Raw genomic sequence first — 13,509 nt, forward strand, 5'->3', positions numbered from 1 at the left:
CATCACCCAGAATCCTCCAGTGCTGTATAATGTCCCAGCAGTCACCTCTCCGCTCATCACCCAGAATCCTCCAGTGCTGTATAATCTCCCAGCAGTCACCTCTCCGCTCATCACCCAGAATCCTCCAGTGCTGTATAAAGTCCCAGCAGTCACCTCTCCGCTCATCACCCAGAATCCTCCAGTGCCGTCCTGTATAATGACCCAGCAGTCACCTCTCCGCTCATCACCCAGAATCCTCCAGTGCTGTATAATGTCCCAGCAGTCACCTCTCCGCTCATCACCCAGAATCCTCGTCCTGTATAATGTCCCAGCAGTCACCTCTCCTCTCATCACCCAGAATCCTCCAGTGCCGTCCTGTATAATGTCCCAGCAGTCACCTCTCCGCTCATCACCCAGAATCCTCCAGTGCTGTCCTGTATAATGTCCCAGCAGTCACCTCTCCTCTCATCACCCAGAATCCTCCAGTGCCGTCCTGTATAATGTCCCAGCAGTCACCTCTCCGCTCATCACCCAGAATCCTCCAGTGCTGTATAATGTCCCAGCAGTCTCCTCTCCGCTCATCACCCAGAATCCTCCAGTGCTGTATAATGTCCCAGCAGTCTCCTCTCCGCTCATCACCCAGAATCCTCCAGTGCTATATAATGTCCCAGCAGTCACCTCTCCGCTCATCACCCAGAATCCTCCAGTGCTGTATGATCTCCCAGCAGTCACCTCTCCGCTCATCACCCAGAATCCTCCAGTGCTATATAATGTCCCAGCAGTCACCTCTCCGCTCATCACCCAGAATCCTCCAGTCCTGTATAATCTCCCAGCAGTCACCTCTCCGCTCATCACCCAGAATCCTCCAGTGCTATATAATGTCCCAGCAGTCTCCTCTCCGCTCATCACCCAGAATCCTCCAGTGCTGTATAATGTCCCAGCAGTCACCTCTCCACTCATCACCCAGAATCCTCCAGTCCTGTATAATGTCCCAGCAGTCACCTCTCCGCTCATCACCCAGAATCCTCCAGTCCTGTATAATGTCCCAGCAGTCACCTCTCCGCTCATCACCCAGAATCCTCCAGTCCTGTATAATGTCCCAGCAGTCACCTCTCCGTTCATCACTCAGAATCCTCCAGTCCTGTATAATGTCCCAGCAGTCACCTCTCCGCTCATCACCCAGAATCCTCCAGTGCTGTATAATGTCCCAGCAGTCACCTCTCCGATCATCACCCAGAATCCTCCAGTCCTGTATAATGTCCCAGCAGTCACCACTCCGCTCATCACCCAGAATCCTCCAGTCCTGTATAATGTCCCAGCAGTCACCTCTCCGATCATCACCCAGAATCCTCCAGTCCTGTATAATGTCCCAGCAGTCACCTCTCCGCTCATCACCCAGAATCCTCCAGTCCTGTATAATGTCCCAGCAGTCACCCCTCCACTCATCACCCAGAATCCCCCAGTCCTGTATAATGTCCCAGCAGTCACCTCTCCGCTCATCACCCAGAATCCTCCAGTCCTGTATAATGTCCCAGCAGTCACTTCTCCGCTCATCACCCAGAATCCTCCAGTGCTGTATAATGTCCCAGCAGTCACCTCTCCGCTCATCACCCAGAATCCTCCAGTCCTGTATAATGTCCCAGCAGTCACCTCTCCGCTCATCACCCAGAATCCTCCAGTCCTGTATAATGTCCCAGCAGTCACCTCTCCGCTCATCACCCAGAATCCTCCAGTCCTGTATAATGTCCCAGCAGTCCCCTCTCCGCTCATCACCCAGAATCCTCCAGTGCTGTATAATGTCCCAGCAGTCACCTCTCCGCTCATCACCCAGAATCCTCCAGTCCTGTATAATGTCCCAGCAGTCACCTCTCCGCTCATCACCCAGAATCGTCCAGTGCTGTATAATGTCCCAGCAGTCACCTCTCCGCTCATCACCCAGAATCCTCCAGTCCTGTATAATGTCCCAGCAGTCACCTCTCCGCTCATCACCCAGAATCCTCCAGTGCTGTATAATGTCCCAGCAGTCACCTCTCCGGTCATCACCCAGAATCCTCCACTCCTGTATAATGTCCCAGCAGTCACCTCTCCGCTCATCACCCAGAATCCTTCAGTCCTGTATAATGTCCCAGCAGTCACCTCTTCTCTCATCACCCAGAATCCTCCAGTGCTGTATAATGTCCCAGCAGTCACCTCTCCGCTCATCACCCAGAATCCTCCAGTGCTGTATAATGTCCCAGCAGTCACCTCTCCGCTCATCACCCAGAATCCTCCAGTGCTGTATAATGTCCCAGCAGTCACCTCTCCGCTCATCACCCAGAATCCTCCAGTGCTGTATAATCTCCCAGCAATCACCTCTCCGCTCATCACCCAGAATCCTCCAGTCCTGTATAATGTCCCAGCAGTCACCTCTCCGCTCATCACCCAGAATCCTCCAGTGCTGTATAATGTCCCAGCAGTCACCTCTCCGCTCATCACCCAGAATCCTCCAGTCCTGTATAATCTCCCAGCAGTCACCTCTCCGCTCATCACCCAGAATCCTCCAGTCCTGTATAATGTCCCAGCAGCCACCTCTCCGCTCATCACCCAGAATCCTCCAGTCCTGTATAATGTCCCAGCAGTCACCTCTCCGCTCATCACCCAGAATCCTCCAGTCCTGTATAATCTCCCAGCAGTCACCTCTCCGCTCATCACCCAGAATCCTCCAGTCCTGTATAATGTCCCAGCAGTCACCTCTCCGCTCATCACCCAGAATCCTCCAGTCCTGTATAATGTCCCAGCAGTCACCTCTCCGCTCATCACCCAGAATCCTCCAGTGCTGTATAATCTCCCAGCAGTCACCTCTCCGCTCATCACCCAGAATCCTCCAGTCCTGTATAATCTCCCAGCAGTCACCTCTCCGCTCAGCAGCTCAATCATCTTGTTGCTGAGCTCCAGGATCTTCTTGTTCCTCTCATGTAGCAGGGAGTGCGGGGGAGGCTCTGTGATGGGGCCCGGGCTCCGCCCTCCTGACTCCTGGAGATGGATGATGGGAGTCACACCGTCCCCCGGTGTCTTCCTCACTATTGTGTAATCCTGTGTATGGAGAGAGACACTTAGGGAGAAGATTCCTTCCCGACTCCAGATCTGACAATCAGTAGAAATCCCGGGATCAATAACCGTCTCCAGTAATCTGGGGCCATAACCGGGAATATTATTCCCCTCCGGACAGACATCCCGGCCCCTCTACAGCTCTTATAGGGAATCCCCATGACAACTCCTCCGGGCAGAGAGCTCCACACAATCACTGCTCTTACAGTAAAGAATCCTTCTCTCTATTCTGGATGTCGGACTTGTCACAGAACACAATAAAGCTGATAGAAATGTAGAGGAGTTACCTCTCCGCTCAGCAGGGAGATGATCTCCAGGGCGAAGTGGAATAATCTTCTGGTGGTCTCATCCCTGTCCTCGTCCATCCTCGGGGTCATTCAGGAGGAGGAGGGATGAGCACTGGATCAGCTGGAGGGATCTCGTCCTGCCGGCGTCTTCATGATGAAGGAGAAGAAGGAAAATATAAAAAACAATATAACGTGAGATCCAGAATGCAAATCTCTCTATTTATATGGCTAGATAAATGCATTGTGAGGACAAAATGTGCTGATTCTTCTGGACTAATAAAGTTACCAAAAAAAAAAGTCTGCTGCCCGGGTTTCTGGATTTCTATCACTTATTCTGATGTGAATATGATAATGTAACTAAAGCCCTGATCACATCTACAAGACGTCACCGACCACGACCGATGGATCCTGTAACTAAGGCCCCAATAAAGACTACAAAATGCTTTGCAAAAAAGAAAAAAAAAGAGCATGAACCGCACATCCCAAAATCATACGTTGATCTAAAGCCGCTAGGCAAAAATTAATATAACTGAATATGAGGTTTTCAGTTTAACATTCTGATCAGACTGTATGAAGCCCACTGCCCCTTCACGGCAAACCTCGTAGTGGGTCCTATCGCCCTAACGGAGCGGAGCCGTGCGGCGCCCACCGCCACAGCGGCCACGCACCAGCAGGGCGGACGGCCTGTTGCCCCACAGCACCCATGCTGCAAGACTGAGTCCCCAAGACTCCGGACCGCGCCGCCCCACCAGCACAAAGCCACAGCAACAATGGCCGCCACACAGCACCAGCACCAAAATGAAAGGAGCACTTAAACTCACCCTCCTCCAGCTCTTCAGTGAGAGCCAAAATGGGCTAGACCCCTTACTCTGCAGTCTCCTGCTAATTAAAATCACCTGTGCCAAATGGGAGGAGTGCTGGTCCAAGAAGAAGACTAGAACATGCTTTGTATGGGGTCTAGCCCATTTTGGCTCTCACTGAAGAGCTGGAGGAAGGTGAGTTTCAATGCTCCTTTCATTTTGGTGCTGGTGCTGTGTGGCGGCCATCGTTGCTGTGGCTTTGTGCTAGTGGGGCGGCGCGGTCTGGAGTCATGGCGGCTCAGTCTCGCAGCATGGGTGCTGTGGGGCAACAGGCCGTCCGCCCTGCTGGTGCGTGGCCGCTGTGGCGGTGGTCGTTGCACGGCTCCGCTCCGTTAGGGCGATAGGACCCACGAGGTTTGCCGTGAAGTGGCAGTGGGCTTCATACAGTCTGATCAGAATGTTAAACTGAAAACCTCATGTTCAGTATATAAATTTTTGCCTAGCGGCTTTAGATCAACGTATGATTTTGGGATGTGCGGTTCATGCTCTTTTTTTTCCTTTTTGCAAAGACTACAAAATGACACCAACCCCGACCAAAGTATCCAATAACTAAGGCTCCGATCACATCTACAAGACGACACCAAAGACGACCGATGGATCCTGAAACTAAGGCTCCGATGACATCTACAAGACATCACCGACCACGACCGATGGATCCTGTAACTAAGGCTCCGATCACATCTACAAGACATCACCGACCACGACCGATGGATCCTGTAACTAAGGCTCCGATCACATCTACATGACGTCACCGACCGATGGATCCTGTAACTAAGGCTCCGATCACATCTACAAGACATCACCGACCACGACCGATGGATCCTGTAACTAAGGCTCCGATCACATCTACAAGACGTCACCGACCACGACAGATGGATCCTGTAACTAAGGCTCCGATCACATCTACGAGACGTCACCGACCACGACCGATGGATCCTGTAACTAAAGCTCTGGTCACATCTACAAGACGTCACCGACCACGACCGATGGATCCTGTAACTAAGGCTCCGATCATATCTACAAGACGTCACCGACCACGGCCGATGGATCCTGTAACTAAGGCTCCGATCACATCTACAAGACGTCACCGACCACGACCGATGGATCCTGTAACTAAGGCTCCGATCACATCTACAAGACGTCACCGACCACGACCGATGGATCCTGTAAATAAGGCTCCGATCACATCTACAAGACGTCACCGACCACGACCAATGGATCCTGTAACTAAGGCTCCGATCACATCTACAAGACGTCACCGACCACGACCAATGGATCCTGTAACTAAGGATCCAATCACATCTACAAGACGTCACCGACCACGACCGATGGATCCTGTAACTAAGGCTCCGATCACATCTACAAGACGTCACCGACCGATGGATCCTGTAACTAAGTCTCCAATCACATCTACAAGACGTCACCGACCACGACCGATGGATCCTGTAACTAAAGCTCTGATCACATCTAAAAGACGTCACCAACCACGACCGATGGATCCTGTAACTAAGGCTCCGATCACATCTCAAAGACGTCACTAACCGCAACTGATGGATCCTGTAACTAAGGCTCCGATCAGGTTTACAAGATGTCACCAACCACGTCCGATCAATTCTGTAACTAAGACTCCAATCACATCTATAAGACGAAGCCAATCACGACTGATGGATCCTGTAACCCCCTTAATGACCCCAGCTTTTTTCAGTTTTACGTTTTCGTTTTTCTCTCCCCTTCTTCCCAGAGCCATAACTTTTTTATCTTTCCGTCAATATGGCCATGTGAGGGCTTATTTTTTGCGGGACAAGTTGTACTTTTGAAAAACATGATTGGTTTTAGCATGTCGTGTACTAGAAAACAGGAAAATAAATTCCAAGTGCGGTGAAATTGCAAAAGAAGTGCAATCCCACACTTGGTTTTTTTTTGGCCTTTTTGCTAGATTCACTAAATGCTAACACTGAGCAGCCAATGTGATTCTCCACATCATTTTGAGTTCATAGACACCAAACATGTGTAGGTTATTTTTTATATAAGTGGTAAAAAAAATTCCAAACTTTGCTAAAATAAAACAATTGCGCAATTTTTCGTTACCCGTAGAATCTACATTTTTCGTGATCTGGGGTCGGGTGAGGGATTATTTTTTGCATGCCGAACTGACGTTTTTAATGATACAATTTTGGCGCAGATAGGTTCTTTTGATCGCCCGTTATAGGATCTTAATGCAATGTCGCGCAACCAAAAAAAAAGTAATTCTGGCATTTTTAATTTTTTTCTCGCTATGCCGTTTAGAGATCAGGTTAATTTTTTTAATTGATAGATCGAGTGATTATTAACACGACGATACCAAATATGTGCATGTTTATTTTTTTAACTGTTTTATTTTGAATGGGGCAAAAAGGAGGTGATTTGAACTTTTATTTTTTTCATATTTTTTAAAACATTTTTTTTTTACTTTTGCCATACTTCAATAGCCTCCATGGTAGGATAGAAGCTGGCATAGCCTGATTGGCTCTGCTACATAGAACCGATGCTCAGATCCCTCCTATGTAGCTGAATTACAGCATTGCTGTGAGCGCCGTCCACAGGGTGGCGCTCACAGCAATCAGGCATCAACAACCATAGAGGTCTTCAGGAGACCTCTGGTTCTCATGCCGACGCATCGCTGACCCCCGATCACGTGATGGGGGTCAGAGATGAGGGTATTTCCGGCTGGATGTCCGGAAGCGCTAGTTAAATGCCGATGTCAGAGTTTGACAGCGGTAATAGCGGCGGGTGGATCGCAATTCCACCCGTCGCTATTGCGGGAACATGTCAGCTGTACAAAACAGCTGATATGTCCCGACTTTGATGTGGGCTTACCGCCGGAGCCCGCATCAAAGCTGGAGTTCTGTCCTCGGACTTACTATTCCATCCGAGGACAGAAAAGGGTTAACTTATGCTCCGATCACATCTACAAAATGTCACCAATCACGACTGACAGATCCTGTAACTGAGGCTCCGATCATAACTACACAAATACACCAACCACGACCAATGGATCCTGTAACTAAGGCTCAAATCACATCTACAAGAAGTTAACAACCACGGCCTATGGATCCTGTAACTAAGTCTCCGATCACATCTACAAGACGTCATTGAAGACGACCGATGGATCCTGTAACTAAAGCTCTGATCACAATGACAAGAGTACACGAAACCACGACTGATGGACCCTGTAACTATGGCTCCAGTCAAAATTACAAGACATCACCAACCACGAACAATGGATCCTGTAATCAAGGCTCTTATCACATCTACAGGACACCTCTTACTACGACCGATGGACCCTGTAACTGAGGATCCGATCAAAATAACAAGACGTCATCAACCAAGACCGATAGATCCTGTAACTAAAACTCCGATCACATCTAAAAGACGTCACAGACAGATGGATCCTGTAACTAAAACTGTGATCACTTCTACAAGACGTCACAGACAGATGGATCCTGTAACTAAGGCTCCGATTACATCTGCAATATGTCACCAACTACGACTGATGGAACCTGTATCGAAGGCTCCGATCAAAATTACAAGACGTCACCAACCATGACTGATTGATCCTGTAAGTAAGGCTCCGATCACAACTACAAAAGGTCACCAACCACGACCGATGGATCCTGTAACTAAAACTCCGATTACATCTACAAGACGTCAATGACAGATGGATCTTGTAACTAAGGCTCCAATCACATCTAAAAGCAGTCAATAACCACGACCGAAGAATCCTGTAACTGAGGCTCCGATACCATCTACAAGACGTCACCAACCACGACCGATGGATCCTGTAACTAAGGCTCCAATCACATCTACAAGACGTCACCAACCACGACCGATGTATCCTGTAACTAAGCCTCCGATCACATCTACAAGATGTCACCGACCACGAACGATGGATCCTGTAACTAAGTCTCCGATCACATCTACAAGACGTCACCGACCACGACCGATGGATCCTGTAACTAAGTCTCCGATCACCTCGACAAGAATTCACCGAGAACGATAGATGGATCCAGCAACTAAGGCTCCGATTAAATCTAAAAGACGTCACCAACCAAGACTGATGAATCCTGTAACTAAGGCTCCGATCACATCTACAAGACGTCACCGACCACGAACGATGGATCCTGTAACTAAGTCTCCGATCACATCTACAAGATGTCACCGACCACGACCGATGGATCCTGTAACTAAGGCTCCGCTCACATCTACAAGACGTCACCAACCAAGACTGATGGATCCAGTAACTAAGGCTCCGATCACATCTACAAGACATCACCGACCACGACCGATGGATCCTGTAACTAAGGCTCCGATCACATCTACAAGACATCACAAGCCATGAACGAAGGATCCTGTAACTAAGTATCTGATCACATCGACAAGAATTAACCGAGAACGACAGATGGATCCTGTAACTAAGGCTCCGATCACATCTACAAGACGTTACCGACCATGACCGATGGATCCTGTAACTAAGGCTTCGATCACAACTATAAGATGTCACCAACCGATGAATCCTGTAAATAAGGCTCCAATCACATCTACAAGACGTCACCGACCACGATTGATGGATCCTATAACTAAGGCTCCTATCACATCTACAAGACGTCACCGACAGGTGGATCCTGTAACTAAGGCTCTGATTACATCTACAAGACGAAACCAACCACGAATGATAAATCCTGTAACTCAGGCATCGATCACATCTACAAGATGACAACAACCAAGACAGATGGATCCTGTAAGTAAGACTCAGATCATATGTACAAGACGTCACCAGCCACGACCGATGGATCCTGTGACTAAGCCTCTGATCACATGTACAAGACGGCACTGACCACAAACTATGGATCCTGTAACTAAGGCTCTGATCACATCTACAAGACGTCAACAACCAGGACTGATGGATCCTGTAACTGAGGTTCTGATCACATCTACAAGACATCACCGACCACGACTGATGGATCCTGTAACTAAGTCTCCGATCACATCGACAAGAATTCACCGAGAACGACAGATGGATCCTGTAACTAAGGCTCCGATCACATCTACAAGACGTTACCGACCACGACCGATGGATCCTGTAACTAAGGCTTCGATCACAACTATAAGATGTCACCAACCGATGAATCCTGTAAATAAGGTTCCGATCACATCTACAAGACATCACCAACCATGACAGATGGATCCTGTAACTAAGGCTCCAATCACATCTACAAGACGTCACCGACCACAACCTATGGATCCTATAACTAAGGCTTCAATCACATCTACAAGACGTCACCAACCATGACCGATGGATTCTGTAAAAAAGGCTCCTATCACATCTACAAGACGTCACCGACAGGTGGATCCTGTAACTAAGGCTCCGATTACATTTACAAGACGACACCAACCACGAACGATAAATCCTGTAACTAAGGCTCCGATCACATCTACAAGATGACAACAACCAAGACAGATGGATCCTGTAAGGCTGGTTTCACACTTGCGTTTCAAAACGCATGCATTTTTTTAAAAAACAACACATGGTGAAAAAACGCATGTAAACGCGTGCAAACGCTGCGTTTTTTTGACGCATGCGTTTTTGCATGTGGTGAAAAAAACACAGCGTTTTGACGCGTTTACATGCGTTTTTTCATGCATTTGTGTTTTTTAAACGCATGCTGAGAAATGTGACAGCTGCCAATCATCAAAATAAAGTAAAAAACCCACTATAAACAGAAATGGTTAGGGTTAGGGGTAAGGTTAGGGGTAGGGATCATAACCCTAACCCTAAAGGGATCCTAACCCTACCCCTAAGCCTAAAGGGATCCTAACCCTAACCCTAAAGGGATTAGGGTTAGGGTTAGGATTCCTTTAGGCTTAGGGTTAGGGGTAGGGTTAGGGGTACGGTTAGGATCCCTTTAGGGTTAGGGTTAGGGGTAGGGTTAGGGATAGGGTTAGAGATAGGGTTAGGATCCCTTTAGGGCTAGGGTTAGGATCCCTTTAGGGTTAGGGTTAGGGTTAGGATCCCTTTATCACCTTTATGTTGGGGGGTGGCATATCAGTGTGTTTTCTGTTTTTTTTTTATAAAAACGCATGCGTTTTTAACCCCTTAATCCCATATGACGTACTATCCCGTCCAGGTGACCTGGGACTTAATTCCCATGGACGGGATAGTACGTCATATGCGATCGGCCGCGCTCACGGGGGGAGCGCGGCCGATCGCGGCCGGGTGTCAGCTGCCTATCGCAGCTGACATCCGGCACTATGTGCCAGGAGCGGTCACGGACCGCTCCCGGCACATTAACCCCCGGCACACCGCGATCAAAGATGATCGCGGTGTGCCGGCGGTGCAGGGAAGCATCGCGCAGGGAGGGGGCTCCCTGCGGGCTTCCCTGAGACGATCGGTACACGGTGATGTGCTCACCGTGTACCGAGCGTCTTCTCCCTGCAGTCCCCGGATCCAAAATGGCCGCCGGGCTGCATCCGGGTCCTGCAGGGAGCACTTCCGGGTCAGGATCAGGCTGCAGCTGCAGCTCTAATCCTGCCCGGCTGTATGTCAGATCACCGATCTGATAGAGTGCTGTGCACACTGTCAGATCGGTGATCTGTGATGTCCCCCCCTGGGACAAAGTGAAAAAGTAAAAAAAAAAATTTCCACACTTGTAAAAAAAAAAAATAAAAAAAAAATTCCTAAATAAAGCAGAAAAAAAAAAATATTATTCCCATAAATACATTTCTTTACATAAAAAAAAAACAAAAAAACTATAAAAGTACACATATTTAGTATCGCCGCGTCCGTAACGACCCGACCTATAAAACTGGCCCACTAGTTAACCCCTTCAGTGAACACCGTAAGAAAAAAAAAAAAAAAACGAGCCAAAAAACAACGCTTTATTATCATAACGCTGAACAAAGAGTGGAATAACACGCGATCAAAAAGACGGATATAAATAACCATGTTACCTCTGAAAACGTCATCTTGTCCCGCAAAAAACGAGCCGCCATATAGCATCATAACCAAAAAAATAAAAAAGTTATAGTCCTCTGAATAAAGCGATGCCAAAATAATTATTTTTTCTATAAAATAGCTTTTATCGTATAAAAGCGCCAAAACATAAAAAAAATGATATAAATGAGGTGTCGCTGTAATCGTACTGACCCGAAGAATAAAACTGCTTCATCAATTTTACCAAACGCGGAACGGTATAAACGCCTCCCCCAAAAGAAATTCATGAATAGCTGGTTTTTGGTCATTCTGCCTCACAAAAAAATCGGAATAAAAAGCGATCAAAAACTGTCACGTGTCCGAAAATGTAACCGATAAAAACGTCAACTCGTCCCGCAAAAAACAAGACCTCACATGACTCTGTGGACCAAAATATGGAAAAATTATAGGTCTCAAAATGTGGAGACGCAAAAACTTTTTTGCTATAAAAAGCGTCTTTTAGTGTGTGACGGCTGCCAATCATAAAAATCCGCTAAAAAACTCGCTATAAAAGTAAATCAAACCCCCCTTCATCACCCCCTTAGTTAGGCTAGGTTCACATTGCGTTAATGGGTTAACGCTAACGGACAGCGTTGCACGGCGAAAATGTCACAATTAACGCCGTGCAACGGGTCCGTTAGCACAACCATTGACAGCAATGTGATTTTCAGGTGTAGCGCATCGCTAGAGCGTGCCATTTTCGGCTCGCGCTAGCAAGGTGCCATTCTTTTGTGGCGCGCCTCAGACGCTGCTTGCAGCGTCCGCGGCGCGCCCGAGGTCCGATCCCCGATCTTCCAGAGCGGGGACGTTAACGCGACCACTAAACACGACACCTAAAAAGACATTGTGTTAGCGCAATCCGCTAGTGCTAAACGGATTTCCCTAACGCAATGTGAACCTAGCCTTAGGGAAAAATAATAAAATTAAAAAAAATGTATTTATTTCCATTTTCCGGTTAGGGTTAGGGTTAGGGTTAGGGTTGGGGCTAGGGTTAGGGTTTGGATTACATTTACGGTTGGGATTAGGGTTGGGATTAGAATTAGGGGTGTGTCTGGGTTAGGTGTGTGGTTAGGGTTACAGTTGGGATTAGGGTTAGTGGTGCGTTTGGATTAGGGTTTCATTTATAATTGGGGGGTTTCCACTGTTTAGACACATCAGGGGCTCTCCAAACGCGACATGGCGTCCGATCTCAATTCCAGCCAATTCTGCATTGAAAAAGTAAAACAGTGCTCCTTCACTTCCGAGCTCTCCCGTGCGCCCAAACAGGGGTTTACCCCAACATATGGGGTATCAGCGTACTCGAGACAAATTGGACAACAACTTTTTGGGTCCAAGTTCTCTTGTTATCCTTGGGAAAATAAAAATTTGGGGGGCTAAAAATCATTTTTGTGGGAAAAAAAAGGATTTTTATTTTCACGGCTCTGCGTTGTAAACTGTAGTGAAACACTTGGGGGTTCAAAGTTTTCACAACACATCTAGATAAGTTCCATGGGAGGTCTAGTTTCCAATATGGGGTCACTTGTGGGTGGTTTCTACTGTTTGGGTACATCAGGGGCTCTGCAAATGCAACGTGACGCCTGCAGACCAATCCATCTAAGTCTGCATTCCAAATGGCGCTCCTTCCCTTCCGAGCTCTGCCATGAGCCCAAACAGTGGTTCCCCCCCACATATGGGGTATCAGCGTACTCAGGACAAATTGAACAACAACTTTTGGGGTCCAATTTATTCTGTTACCCTTGTAAAAATACAAAGCTGGGGGCTAAAAAATCATTTTTGTGAAAAAAAAAAGAATTTTTATTTTCACGGGTCTGAGTTATAAACTGTAGTGAAACACTTAGGGGTTCAAAGTTCTCACAACACATCTAGATAAGTTCCATGGGAGGTCTAGTTTCTAATATGGGGTCACTTGTGGGGGGTTTGTACTGTTTGGGTACATCAGGGGCTCTGCAAATGCAACGTGACTCCTGCAGACCAATCCATCTAAGTCTGCATTCCAAATGGCGCTCCTTCCCTTCCGAGCTCTGCCATGCGCCCAAACAGTGGTTCCCCCCCACATATGGGGTATCAGCGTACTCAGGACAAATTGGACAACAACTTTTGGGGTCCAATTTATTATGTTACCCTTGTGAAAATACAAAACTGGGGGCTAAAAAATTTTTGCGAAAAAAAAATAAATTTATTTTAACGGCTCTGCGTTATAAACTGTAGTGAAACACTTGGGGGTTCAAAGCTCTCAAAACACATCTAGATAAGTTCCTTAGAGGGTCTAGTTTCCAAAATGGTGTCA

General features: G+C 47.5%; 1 pseudogene; it reads right to left on the reverse strand.

Annotated features, from left to right (window-relative positions):
- LOC138658177 (zinc finger protein 850-like) overlaps positions 1-13,509 on the reverse strand; it is a 129,688-nt pseudogene that overhangs the window by 111,713 nt on the left and 4,466 nt on the right.

Source organism: Ranitomeya imitator, chromosome 1, assembly GCF_032444005.1.
Source record: "Ranitomeya imitator isolate aRanImi1 chromosome 1, aRanImi1.pri, whole genome shotgun sequence".
NCBI lineage: Eukaryota > Metazoa > Chordata > Amphibia > Anura > Dendrobatidae > Ranitomeya > Ranitomeya imitator.